Source organism: Sus scrofa, chromosome 16 (genome assembly GCF_000003025.6).
Source record: "Sus scrofa isolate TJ Tabasco breed Duroc chromosome 16, Sscrofa11.1, whole genome shotgun sequence".
Lineage (NCBI taxonomy): Eukaryota > Metazoa > Chordata > Mammalia > Artiodactyla > Suidae > Sus > Sus scrofa.
In genome coordinates, this window is record NC_010458.4 from 16,123,555 (window position 1) to 16,139,449 (window position 15,895).

Here is a 15,895-nt window from a genome sequence, read left to right on the forward strand (position 1 = left end):
TATATCACCAAAGTCATTCTTGTCACAAGTAATGATAACAGTGCACAAAAATTATTTTACTTCCACTGGTAAATTATGAAGATTTGTCTCATCAAAACTATAAAATAGGTTTACTCAACCAGACAGTGTGGTAACATTTTGACAGGTAAATTCCTATGGCACGACTCAGCAAAGTATACACTTTACGTATATAAATTATTACATGATAACTATACTACAACCAAGTAGTTAGTCTCTGTAGTTTTTCTTCAACTTTGTTCTTAGTGACAGGAAATTTTCTAGGCCTTGGTGTTGCAAGGAAAAAATACTCTTCAGCTTAAGGTACACAAGAGTAGTAGATACACTCATTAACAGAGAACTTTCACATATTCGGTGTTGTGAATGACAATGCAAAGGGCTAAGTGAGAAGTTCTATGGAGAGGCACTTAGTTTACTGTCAGAGAAAGCTCGTAGAGGACATTCAATGTTAGATGACACCAGAGGGATGAACAGGATGTTAGTTTCCTAGAGCTACTATAAGTGTTCACCACAAACTAGGTGGCTTCAAACAACACAAGTTTCCCCTCTTACAGTTCTGGAGGCCAGAAGTCTTAAATGAATGTGTCAGCAGCACTATGTTCTTTCTAAAGTTTCTAGGGAAGAATCCTTCCTTGGTTCTTCTTAGCTTCTAGCAGATTTCTAACAATCCCCGACATTCCTTTGCTTATGGATTATATCATTAAAATTTTTGCCTCTATCTCTAAATGACCATCTTCTTTCTGCACAATTCTGTGCCTTTGCACTCACATATCCTTCTGTATCTCACAAAGAAACTAGTCATTAGATTTATGGTCCACACTTATCAAGTATGACCGCATCATAACTTGATTATATCTGCAAAGATCCTATTTCCAAATAATGTCACATTTGCAGATTTGAGATGGACATGAATGGTGAGGGAGTATTATTCAACCCAGTACAGTACAGTTCCCCCCACAATTTCCATTCTTTTCATGTAGAAAATATATTCACACTCTGCCATCATCCCCAAAAGTCTTAATCCATTCCAGTATGAACACTAAAGTTCAAAATATCATCTTAATATAACCAACTCAAAAGGTCTCCAATAATACCTTCTAAATTAAGTCAGATAGGGTAAAGCTCTGGTATGCTCCTTATAAAGTAAATTGTTTTCGATCTATGGACTTGACAACTTAGAAAAAAAAAAGATCTGGTTTCAAAATACAATGGGATTTGCATTTCTTTAAAAATTAGCAATGCCTATTAACAGAGGAATGGATAAAGAAGATATGGTGCATGAATACATTGAAATAACTTAGACATAAAAAGAATGAAATAATGCCATTTTCAGCAACATGGATGGACCTAGAGATTATCATACTAAATTAAGTTAGTGAAAGACAAACATCATATGACATCAGTTATATGTGAAATCTAAATGAACTTATTTGCAGAATAGAAACAGACACACAGACTTTGAAAACAAGCTTATGGTTACCAAAGGGGACAAGTGGTGGTGGGAGGGATGGACTAGGGATTTGGGACTGGCATATGTGCACTGTGGTATATGGAATGACTGGCCAACAGGAACATACAGTATAGCACAGAGAACTCTACTTAGTATTCTATAATAATCTATGTGGGGAAGAATCTGAAAGAGAATGGATGTGTGTACATATGTAATTACTGAATCAACACTGTAAATCAACTATACTTCAATAAGACTTTTTTAAAAATGAAGAAAAACACAATGGGAGATATGCATGGGTAAGTTATGGATATCTATTCTAAAAGAGATAAATAGGAAGGAAAAGAAAAGGTCAAGGGTCCCAAGCAAGTCCAAAACTCAGTATAGAAATTTCTGTTTGTGTCTAAAACCAGAGAATAAACCCTGTGGCTCAATGCTCAGTCCTGCCACCCTACTGGGGCAGTGGCTCCACCCTCTTGGCACTATATAGCAAGGCCACTCAAACATTTTCATAAGGACTAATTTTTAGGTGTAAGATTTATTATAATATTGATTCCTTATTTAAATTGTATGTAAATTTGGTAGTAGACCACTTTAGGAAACTTGAAAGAAAACAAGTATATTTTTCCCAAGTTATTTATTTCACTTTTATTAGTTTTATTTACAGTTATTTTACTCATGTTTTGTAATTACTTTCACCTATCCTGATTTACAGGCTGTGCTACAAAATTTTGTTGTGTGCATTACAGGAGAAAAACATTCTACTGTTAAATAGATGTGAAAAATAGAAAAATAATAAACTAATCTTCCTTCTCTTCCATTGGCTTTCTGTATGGTAAACAACAAATCAGTTTTACAAGAAGTATTTTCTTCACAGGACTACTTTTAAAATCACATACACCACTTTTGTGAGATAGTTATTTTTATCCACTTTTTTGCTCCAACATGATTATGTCTGACTTACACTAATATATTTATCATGAAATGGAAATATCAAATGACAATTGTTAGACACTATTTTTTCTTTGTACAAAATGATAATCACCAAAAAATGTTTTTATCCTAAATTGTCTTCAATCTCTTAATTATCTTTTCCAAATATGCAATACATACTGACTTAGAAATACAAAATAAAGTATGGGCTAAGTATTGTTAAAATAAAAAACAGACCAACCTTAAAAATTCCCTGAGCAGACAAAACCATTTTAGACATACAAACAAAACTTAATTACTAACATGACCTGGCTCATTTCTTGTTTATGCTTCTGCAAATCATAAGCAAAACAAACTGTTTCTCAAACTTGATGTGAGGTAACCACTAGCCAATTCTCAATTTTAAAAAATTCTATTATACCCAATCACTATGAAGAATAAGCAGACATTGTCTTCTCATTATTTAAACAGCTTTATAAATGCCTCTCAGCTTCATTCTACATTTTACTTTGGGTGCACCTGGTTTGCAAACTTTTTGGTGTATGCACAATAAACATCTACCAATTTCTACTTCTCCAGTGATTCATTGGTTTTACTTTTGTTGTTTTGAGCTTTTGATGGTAAATCTATAAATTATCTAAATTCTCAAAGTATCCTTTTAAGAATAGTCATAGAAGGGATATATGGAGTGGTTGTTTCATAATCACTTTGCTAATTTTTAAGGGTAAGACCCACTAACAATAATCCTAAATCAGAGGTTTAGAATGGAGATATATTAAAAAAGATATACATTGGGTAATAGTATTTCTAAACTACAGAAACACAATCTCCTTTATAAAGTAAGGGTAATATAAACTGTAGATTAATGTTAAAATGATGAATTATTATATTACATCCAAGCAATGACATTTCTTCATTAATTCAGCTGCAGTTGAGAAGTTTCCCGAATTTCAATTCACTGTTCTAATTTATTTTCCTTTCTGAATAAGTTTACTATTTAAAGTCTTACTTGGAAAAGGATCCAGATGGCAGAGTAGGGAGAATACGGAGTTCACCTCTTCCCACAAATTATTGAAAACAAATCTACAAATGGAACAAGACTCCAAGGACATCTATTCAACAATGGAACACTTGGAAGGACAACAGGGATCTCCACATAGCCAGGTGGGTCGAAAAGAAAAAAAGGCAGAAGCCGGTTGGGACCTGTACCTCAGAGAGGGAGCAGAAGGAGAGGAGAGGTTTCCACACCTGGGGGAGTCCCCTGATCAGTGTGGAGATTGGCTGGGATAGGAAATGAGATTGAGAGGCTCAGAGGAAAGCACAACACCTGGTCTATGGCAGACAGGACAGAATGAGACACACAGAGGCTCTGTGCACCCCAGCCTGAGATGTGTGTCTGCTGATGTGGGTGGGAGCTGAGTGCTGAAGCATGGGGCTTGGGGAACAGACCTAGGAATAGGATGGCTGTTGTGTGTACAAGACAGACTGGAGGAGTGGGAGGGTGATGTGCTATAACCAGGAATATTTAGGGAGGAGAACTAGGTTGCCATGGAGGCTAAGTGTTATTGTTAGGTGGTGTACAAGAGGCAGGGCACCAAGAAGCCTCTTTCCCCTCACAGTCTTCTGACCCTGAAGGCTCTGGGGAAGGCTCCTGCCTGAGCTAGACTGTGCACCTATTGCAGCTCCACCCTCCCTCCCACCTGAATAGAGCCCTGTTCACCTGCTGCTCAGGAGCAGTTGTCCATGGGTTGCCTATACATGGAGGTAAGGCTGAAACCACAGTTGAGCCTCAGGGGCCTTGTGAATAAGGAGGAAGAGCTAAAACCTCTCCTCATGGCCTCCTGAAACATAGATTTACACTTCCACTGCCAGCCTTATAAATTTAGTGTTGGTGTAGCATCCCAACAGAAAATGAGTGTTTTGACAGCTGGATAGGGTCTGGCGTTAGCAGCTGTAAGGTTTGTGCTATGTACACATGAGGGCTGGGCCAGCCCAGAGTCTGAGCTGCCTCCAAAGTTCCCACACATTCATGAATACTGCATCCCTGGATCCTGATCTCAGAGGATCTTTGCTGGTGGCAAGGTAAAAACAATGCCTGAGAGGTACCAGGGCCAATTACTGTCAAGCCCATGGTTAAGGTAGGGCTGAAAGCAGTGCCAACAACATTGTACTTTCTGAACCTGCACAACAGGTAAAAAGTGACACAATGAGCACATTCACAGGTGAACAGCTCCAGGAGAGGAATATTCAGTGGCTCCTCTCTCAGTGGGAGTACTGTTCTCCCACCTATCTCACACCTCAGATAAGAAACACAACTCAGAAACAACTGTGTGGAGAATTTCCCTGGTGGCTCAGTGAGTTAAGGATCTGGTGTTGCCATTGCTATGGCAGAGGTTCAATTCCTGGCTTGGAAACTTCACATCCCATGAGTGTAGGGAAAAAAAATTGTCCGATCTGGGGGCTTCTACTCTAGCAACTAGGGAGCAGATCCTGGCATTTTCAGGGATGTGACAACTACAGACAAATAGGAAGCCCCAGTCAATCTCTAGTGGTGCAGGCTCTGGTCACCAAATCATCAGTCATACCTCATATCAAGGAGATAGTGGACAGTATACTCTGAGGAAAGAGGTGGCAGTTATCCAAACTAAATACAGACCATGTGCCAAAAAATATTACACCAAGACAGACTGAGCCCACAGCCACTGATGAACACACCTGTTGAAATGGCCTTGCCCACCTGAGAGACAAGACCCAGTTCCACCCTCCAGGGGAACTGGGTCTTGAAGCAAGAGAAACTAAAACCTTGCAGTCTACAGAAAAGAGATCACAAACATAGGAAGTTAGAAAAATTGAGAAGACAGATAAATATGTTTTAGACAAAGGAACAAGAAAATCACACAAAAGCAACTAAACAGAGGAGATAGGCAATCTACCTGAGAAATAATTTGGAGTAATGGTAATAAGAATTATCCAAAATCTCAAAAAACGAATGGAGGCACAGAATGAGAAGTTACATGAAAAGTTTAAACAAAGAGAAAATTTAAAAAACAAACTGAAGATGATCAAAACAATATCTGAAATGAAAAATACACTAGAAGGAATCAAAAACAAGCTAAATTAGGCTGGAGAATAAATAAGTGAGCTAGATGACAGTGTTTCTCTGACATAGAAAAGAATAAAAGAGAAGGAGAGAAAAATAAGGACACAAGAGACCTCTGGGCATCTGGCACAACATTAAACATACCATAAGAGTTCCATAAGGAGAAGAAAGAAAAAGCCTGAGAAAATATTTGATGAGGTTATAGCCAAAAACTTCACAAATATGGGAAAGGAAACCCTCAAGTCAAGGAAGCAGAATCCCATACAAGAAAAATCCAAGGAAGAATCTGAAAAAAGACAGACTGAATTTCTTTGCAGAACAGATGCTGACTCACAGACTTTGAAAAACTTATGGTCTCCAGAGGAGGCAGTTTGGGGGGGGGGAGATGTGCTTGGGTTGTGGGATGGCAATCCTGTGAAATTGGATTGTGATGATCATTATACAACTACAGATGTGATTAAAAAATAAATAAATAACGCAAAAAAACCCCTGCCAAGACACATAATCAAACTGAGAAAAATTAAAGACAAAAAACACAGAAAGCAAAAAAGGAAAAGCAACGAATAGCATATAAAGGAACTCCCAAAAAGTGATCTGCTGATTTTAAGCATAAACTCTGCAGACCAGAAGGGAATGATATGGTATATTTAAAGTCATGAAAGGGGAAATTATCCAACCAAGAATACACTACCCAGAAATCCTCTCATTCAGATTCAACAGAAAAATCAAAAGCTTTACTTAAAAGTAAAAGCTAAAAGAATTCACTACAAAATGAGCTTTACAACAAATTCTAAAGGATTTTCTGAAAAGGCTGAAAAGACAAGGCCAAAACAAGAAACATGAAAATTACAAAGGAGAAAGGTAACCAGTAAAGGTAAATATAAATAAGAAATCATCCACAGACAAATATTATATCAAAACCAGTAATCATGAAAAGAGGAGAGGATAAATGCAATATATTTAAAATCCACTTGAAATTGAGAGACCAGACCAGATTGCTATAACAAAACTCTGTGGGAACCACAACCCAAAAAACTACACACACGTAAAAAATAAAAAGCCATCCAAATTCAACACTAAGGATAATTATCAAATTATAAGAGAACAAAAGAGAAAGGGATTAAAAAAGCCCAACAAAACAAATCCAAAACAATTAAGAAAATGACAGTAAATACATACATATTGTAATTACCTTGAATGTAAATGGATTAAATGTCCCAAACCAAAGACATAGACTGGCTGAATAGATAAAAAAACAATACCTATATCAGCTGTCTAGAAGAGACCCACTTCAGATCTAGGGATGCATACAGACTGAAAGTGAGGGGATGTAAAAAATAATATCCCAAACAAATGGAAATTAAAAGAAAGTCAGAGTGGCAATACTCATATCAGACAGAGAAAGTTATAAGAGACAAAGCTCACTACCTAATTGTCAAGGGATCAATCCAAGAAGAATATATAACTATTGTAAATATACATGCACCCAACATATGAGCACCACAATACATAAGGCAACAGTTAACAGCTATAAAAGGAGAACTTGACAGTAACATAATAATAGTGGGAGACATTTATACCCCAGTTGCATCAACAGATTATACATATAGAAAATCAATAAACTCAGGCCTTAAATGACACATTAGATCAGATAGAGCTAACTGATGTTTATAAAATATTCCATCTGAAAGAAGAAAAATATTCTTCTCAAGTGCACCTGGAATATTCTCCAGGATAGAGCACATCTTGGGCCACAAATTAAGCCTCAGTAAATTTAAGAAAATTGAAATCATAAAAGCACTTTTTTTCTGACCACAATATTATAAGACTAGAAATCAAACCCAAGAAGAAAACTGCAAAATACGCAAACACATGGAGATTACTAATATGCTACTAAAGAACCAATCGATCACTGAAGAAATCAAAGGAAATAAAATACTTTGAGACAACAGACAAAACATAATGATCCAAAACCTATGGGGTGCAGCAAAAGCAGTTTTAGGTGTTTATAGCAATCCACTATCACCTCAGGAAACAAAAAAAATTAAAAAAATAAAAAAATAAAAAAGCTAACTTTACTACTGAAGCAATTAGAGAAAGAACAAACAAAACCCAAAGGTAGTAGAAGGAAAGAAAACATAGACTAGAGCAGAAATAATGAGATAGAAACAAAGAAAACAACAGAAATGTTCAATGAAACTAAAATCTTGTTCTTTAAAAAGATTAATGAAATTGATAAACCTTTAGCCAGACTTATCAAGAAAAAAAGGAAGAGTGCTCAAATCAATGAAATTCCAATGAAAAAGGAGGAATCACGACTGACACCACAGAAATATGGAAAATCATGAGACACTGCAAACAACTATATGCCAATAAAATGGACAATCTAGAAAAAGGGACGCATTCTTAAAAAAGTACAACCTTCCAAGACTGAACAAGGAAGAAATAGAAAATATGAATAGACCAAGCACAGGTGCTGAAATTGAAACTGTGATTTAAAAACTTCCAAAAAATGAAATTCTGTGTCCAAGAGAATTCACAGGCAAATTCTATCAAACATTTAGAGAAAAGTTAACACTATCCTTTTGAAACTCTTCCAAAAGTTCAAGATGAAGAATTCCCAAACATATTCTATAGAGGCCACCATCACCCTGATACCACAACCAGACAAAGATGAAACAATTATAGGCCAATATTATTGATAAACATAGTTACAAAAATTCTCAACAAATTATTAGCAAACTGAATCTAACAATACATAAAAAGGATCATACATCATGATCAAGCAGGATTTATCCTAGGGATGCAAGGATTCTCCAAATCAAACAATGTGATACACCACATTAACAAATTAAAGAATAAAAAAATAGGATCATCTCAATAGATGTAGAAAAACTTTTGACAAAATTCAACACACGTTTATGATAAAAAAAGTATTTTAAAAAACTCTTCAAAAATTGGGCATAGAGGGAACATATCTCAACATAATAAAGGACATATATGGTAAGAAAACAAATAACATCATTCTCAGTTTGAAAAGCTAAAAATATTTCCATTAATATCAGGAACAAGGCAAGGGTATGCACTCTCACCACCTTTATTCAACATAGTTTTGCACGTCCTAGTTATGGCAATCAGAGAAAAAAAGAAATAAAAGGAATCTGAATTGGAAAAGAGGTAAAACTGTCACTGTTTGCAGATAGCATGATACTATACATACAAAACCCTAAATATGCTACCAGAAAACTATTAGAGGTCATAAGTTTGCAAGATACAAAATTAATGTATAGAACATTCTTGCATTCCCATAAACCAAAAAAAAAAAGAAAAATTAAGGAAACAATCCCATTCACAATCACATTAAAGAGAATAAAATACCTAGAATTGAACCTACCAAAAAAGGAAAAAACTGTACTTTGAACGTAAGATGTTGGCAAAAGAAATGAAAGATGACACAAAGATATGGAAAGATACTATGCTCTTGGACTGGAAGAACAAATACTGTCAAAATAATTATACTACCCAAGGCAACTACAGATTCAGTGAATCCCAATATTAATGGCATTTTTTCACAGAACTAGAACAATTTTTTTTTTAATATTATGGAAACACAAAAGACCCTGAATAGACAAAGCAATCTTGAGAAAGATAAATAGAGCCAGAAGAATCGGGCTACCTGACCTCAGACTATATTTCAAAGCTACAGTCATCCAAACAGTATGTGCTGGCACAAAAAAAATATGTAGATCAATGTAACAGGATAGAAAGCCCAGAAATAAACCCACACACTTATGGTCAATTAACCTATACAAAGCAGGTAAGAATATGCAATGGAGAAAAGATAGTGTCTTTAGTAGTACTGGTAAAACTTGAAAGCTACTTGTAAGTGAATGAAATTAGAACATTCTTTTACACTATGTAATTCCCCCTAAAATATCCCCTCAAAATGGATTAAATACCTAAATACAAGATCAGATACTATAAAGCTTCTAGAGGAAAACATGACCGTAACACACTTTGACATAAATCAGAGCAATAAATAAAGATGAAAGTAAAAAAATAGGACCTAATTAAACTTAAATACTTTTCTACAGCAAAAAATAAATAAATAAAGAATGAGAAGACAACCCAAAGAATAGGAAAACAGCTTTGTAAATGAAGCACCTGATAAGGACCAAAATATACAAGCATTATCAAGAAAACAACCCAATCAAAAATAGTCAGAAAATCTAAATAGATATTTCTCCAAAGAAGACATACAAGTGGCCAAAAAGCATATTAAAAGATTTTCAATACCACAAATTAATAGAGAAATGCAAATAAAAATATGATGAGGCATCACCACATACAACTTAGAATGGCCATCATCAAAAAGTCTACAAAGAGTAGTTCCTGCTGTGGTGCATTGGGTTAAGAATCTGACTGCAGTAGCTCAGGTCACAATGTAGGCACAGGTTTGATTCTCACCTCAGTGCAGTGGTTTTAAAGGATACAGTGTTGCCACAGAGGTAGTGTCAGTTCAATCCCTAGCCCAGGAACTTCTGTATCTTGTGGGTGCAGCCATTTAAAAAAAAGCCTACAAATAATAAATGCTGGATAGGATATGGAGAAAAGGGAACCAATCCGCTTATACTCTTGATGGGAATTTAAATTATTGCAAGCTCTATGGAGAATAGCATAGTGGTTCCTTAAAAAACTAAATACAGAACTACCATATGACACAAAATTCCCACTCCTAGGCATATATCTAGAAAAACTATAATTTGAAAAGATACAGGCATCCCAGTTTTCATTGCATCACTATTTACAATACACCAAAACATGGAAGTAACCTAAATTTCTACCAACAGAGGACGAGATAAAGAAGATATATTTCATATATACAATGAGATATTACTCGGCCATTAAAAAAGAATGCAATATTGCCATTTTCAGCAACATAGATGGACCTAGAAATGATCATACTATGTGAAGTTGGTCAGAATGAGAAATATAAATATGAGATCACTAATATATAGAATCTAACAAAAATTATACAAATGAACTTACAAAACAGAAATAAACTCAAAGATTTAAAAAAATGTATGGTTGCCAAAGGGAAAATGTGGTGGGGGAGGGATAAATTAGAAGATTTGGATTGACATATACACACATATAAAATAGGGAACAAGACCTACCATATAACACAGGGAAATCTATTCAACAGTGTGTAATAACCTATATAGGAAAAGAATCTGAAAAGAATGTATATATTTATAACTGATTCACTTTCTGTACACCTGAAACTAATACAATATTTGAAGTCAACTATAGTCTAAATTTTTTGAAAAAGAAAAAATAGCAAGGACACTCAGAAACAAAATAAGAAATGAAAGAGGAGAAATAACAAACAATATCACAGAGATACTAAAAAAGATAATTCTATTAACAGTTACATGCCAACAGATTGGACAATCAAGAAAAAATAGACACATTTCTAGAAAAATACACTCTTCCAAGACTAAGAAATAGACAATATGAACAGACTGATCACTAGTAGTGAAAACAAATTTGCAATTAAAAAAAAATAAACTCCCAGCAAACAAAAGTCCAGGTCTGGATGGCTTCACAGGGAAATTGTATCAAACATATAATGAAATGCTAATACCTATGTATCTCAAACTATTCAAAAAATGATGAAACACTCCTAAATTTTTTCAATAAAGCAATCATTACCCTGATACGAAAATTGGAGACAGATTCTCCAAAAATAAATTGACAAATGTATCTGATAAATATAAATGCAAAAATCCACAGCAAAATGTTAGCAAACTGAATCCAACAATATATAAAAAGGATCATACATCATGATCAAGTGGTATTTATTCCAGGGTCATGAGTATGGTTTGACATTTGCAAATGTCAATCAGTATGACACATCAAATTAACATAAGGAAGGTTAGAAATCACATGATCATCTCAATGATGCAGAAAAAACTTTTGAAAAAATTCAACCCCATTCATAATAAAAACTATCATTAAATAGTCAGAGAGGGAACATGTCTCAACATAATAAATGTCACTCATGACAGTTAACATTATATTTACTAGTGGAGAGCTGAGTTTTCCCCCTTAAATAAGGAACAAGACAGGGATGCCCATTTTTGCCATTTCTAGTTAAAACAGTACTAGAAGTCTTAGGCACAGCAAACAGACAAGAAAAATACATAGAAGGCACATAAACACTGGGAAAAAAAGTAGTAAAACTCAGTGTCTGTGGATTACATGATACTATATATGTAAAAGTAAAGTTTCCAGGAGGAAATATTAGAATTAATCAATGAATTCAGTAAAGCTGCAGGATACAATTTTAATATAAATAATTCTGTTGCTTTTCTACACACTAATAATGAACTATCAGAAAAAGAAGCCAAAAGAAATGCATGTTTAATGTTGCATCAAACAACAACAACAACTTGGAATAGATTTATTCTCTGAAAACTACAAAACACTGATGAATGTAATTGATGATGGTACAAAGAAATGGAAAGATATCTCATATTCTTGGATTTTAAGAATTAATATTTTCAAAATGTCCAGACTACACAAAACAGTCTATGCATTTAATGAAATCTCTGTCAAAATAGCCATAATGCTTTTTCCCAAATTAGACCAAATAATCCTAAAATTGATATGGAACTCAAATCATTAAAGTAGTCTCGAGAAAAAAGTACAAAGCTCAAGTTATCATGCTCCCAGATTTCAGACTATAATACAAAGCTACAGTAATCAAAGCAGCATGACACTGGGACAAAAACAGACACATAGATCAATGCAACAGAATTGAAAGTCCAGAATTGAAAGCCCAGAAATAAACCCATACAAATCACAAATATCTATATCTATATATAGACATATATATATGTGTGTGTATGTCTCCTAAGGTAAAAGAAACACAAGCAAAAATTAGCAAATTAGGCCTAATTACACTTAAAACATTTTGCACAGCCAAGTAAGACATGACAAAACAAAAAGACAGTCTACTGAATGGGAGAAAAATACTTGCAAATTATATGACCAGTAAGGGATTAATATCTAAAATATATAAGACGCTCATATAACTCAATATAAAAAATCCCCAAACAACCCTATTAAAATGGGCAAAATAGCTGAATAGACAGCTTTCCAAAATAGACATACAGATAGCCAGCAGTCACATGAAAAGATGCTCAACATAGCTAATCATCAGAGAAATCAAACCTAAAAGAAGATATCAGTTCATACCTGCCAAAATGGCTATCATTAAAAAGCCTACAAATAGCAAATGTTGAGAATGTGGAGAAAAGGGAATCCTTGTACACTATTAGTGATAATGTAACTTAGCATACCCCCGGTGGGAAAATTAAAAAATGGAATTATCATATGATCTAGCAATTCCAAAAAATTAAAAATGGAACTATCATATGATCTAGCAATTCCAATCCTGGAGATAAGTATAGATGTATTTTTGTCCTTACAGGCATCAATATATATATATATATATATATATATATATATATATGAAGAAAATTAGAACACTAATTTGAAAAGTTACATGAACCCGGTGTTCATTGGGGTATTATTCACAAAATCCAAGATATGTAATCATTCCAAGAATCTTTTTATAGATTAATAAATAAATAAGATATGGTATACATAAATAAAGAATACTACCAAGTCATAAAGAAGAATGAAATTCTGACATTTGGAATTATGTGGATGGACATAACACATATTATACTTAGTGAAATGTGTCAGGGAAATAAAAATATTCTTTGTTATCACTTATATGTGAAATCTAAAAAATAAAACAAAGGAATGTATATTGAAAAAAAAACAGACTAACAGATATAGAGAACAAGTTAGTGGTTACCAGTGGGGACAGGGAATGGGGGAGGGGAAAGATAGAGATAGGGTATTAAGAGATACAATCTGCCTAGTGTAAAATGAGGATATATTGAACAGCACAGGGAAATTTAGCCATTACTTCATAAAAACTTTAAATGGAGAGTAGTCTATAAAAATATTGAATCATTGTTGTTCACCTGAAACTAATATAATATTGCAAATTGACTATACTTTTTTAAAATAATAAAATCACTGAAATAGAAAAACAAATCTTGAAGTTGAGAACCCCAATGTTTTTTACAAGTATTTTTCCTCAATTTAGTTCATTTATCTACCTTCTTGATCACTTTCATTTTTGTCCTCAGAGGCATTGGTAGAGGCCAAGGACAGATGATATCCCTTCTTATTCAATTCCAAGTGCATTCAACGTCTTCTAGTGAGTCCTTTAATTCAGAATTTTCTCCCTGGTTTCTTTACGAAAATTCTCATTGAACATCATGCCCTATTCACTCCTCTCTTGTCAGTTTATATAGCCATGAATGATTCCCTTTGACAAGTAACATGGTATCAGTTGTTTGAAGTGTGATCTCAACAACAAGAGACAGATTCTGAATGCCTATTTTTTTAAAGTTTATCCTCTTCACGCTCTTGGCACTTCATGAGTCCCAAAACAAGATTTTCTAGTCTTGTGAAGCAAATTTAATGATCCCTAAGTACATACCGACAGAATTTTACTGCTGATGAAGACATGGAAACACCTACAAATGTGGGCCCTAGCATATTGATACAGAAAATCAGCAGGTGGTATAGGGTAAAACAAAATGCATGTTCTGATTCCAATAGCACTCGCCTCCTCCGTTCTTTTGGATATTGCATTTATTGTAGCTCTAACAATGTGGTTATCACTTTTCCATATTAAGCTCATGGACTTCTATCCATTTTCAAAACAAGGAATGGTTTTTTATAAATGTATTCTCTTCTCTTGTTCTTTTATGCTCTTGTTTCCTTTTTTCATTGTGATATTTCTCAGTTTACTTTTTAAAAATAACTTGCATTAAATGACACTGTACTTTCTATTCACCATCAATACAATTCTGCTCTGCTAAAATGAGAGTTTTCAAATGTAGTGTTATTCAGTTTTCCTTGTTCCTTGTAAATTTGTCATCCTGAGACAATGACAGAGTTCAACATGTTATAAGCATTTCTAACTATCCAACACTGACAAGGAGATTAAGTATAAATTCTTACAGACTAAAAAAATTCTTATAATTTTTTTCTAAAAAATCTGTAGACTTCAGTGAATGAAAGTAAAGAATCATGACTTTTCTTCTTAACTATTAAACAGAATCATTAATTGTTTGAAGGATTAACACATTTTCTATTACAAAATATATATTCAAGCTATAAAGGCTTCTGAATCCAAAAATTAGTAAACTCAATTACTTTTTTTTTCCAAAATGGCAAAGATAAGTTATGCCATGTACTTGTTACAGTGTTTTTTAAGAGTCTTTTTTATTTTTTGGTTTAAGAGTCTATTTAACATTCATTTGTGAGCCTCTATTCTTCTGTACCTCATGCTTTAGTTTGTAAATGTTATCTGGTTATTCTACTAGGAGGAAAAACCAAAACTTGGAATGTTTTGTTTCCTACTTTGAAAGGGAGGTGATAGATTACATAATATAAGTTCTTCAATATATTTCATGATTTGGAAAGAATATGAATTTTATATTTGAGAAGGACAGTATACAGATTATCTCCTATCCAATTGTGCTATTTATATTCAATTTCTTTCATTTACTAGCAATCCACTATGCATGACACAACACATTGGATTTTCTGAATACTTATATTTCAAAATGTTTTTCATTAAAATGGAAATATATGTCTGAAATATTTCATTTTGGACCTGAAATACAGCTGAAGCCAGCACAATTTTAAGAAGATTAGATAAGCTATATTTATAAAAGGTAGTAAAAATTCCCAATAATAATGCAAAGCATAGAAATCTAATGTAGTGGGCATTGAGGCTATCCTACCCATATCACTTGGATTCTTTTGGTTTTCTGTGGGCTCACACCCCAGCTCTGTCAGCACTTTATTCTAATTTTCTGTGTCCCATACTGTCTTTGGCTTCTGGACCTGCTTTATATCCACATGCAGAGATCTTAGAATTCCTGGTAGGATATGACCTCCAACCCTCAGTCAATGCGGGAATATACAAGCCTGAATTCTTTTCCTGAGTTTAGAACTGACTCTGAAATTAACTCACACCAGAACTCCCCTGTAGGCTCCGGCTAAGGCTGACACTTCTCATGAAATCACCACCTACTTGGTTTCAACCCCTTCTCAATCATGCTTACTACATTAGTTGGCATTTCAAGGTCTGCTTCTAGAGAACCCCATTCAAGACACCTTACTATTAGTGGACCAGAAATTCAGAAGGATATGAATACAGAGAAAACAGATGGCAATATATTAATGAAAAATGATGAATAGAAGATAACTCATAGAAGAAAATTCCAATAAAG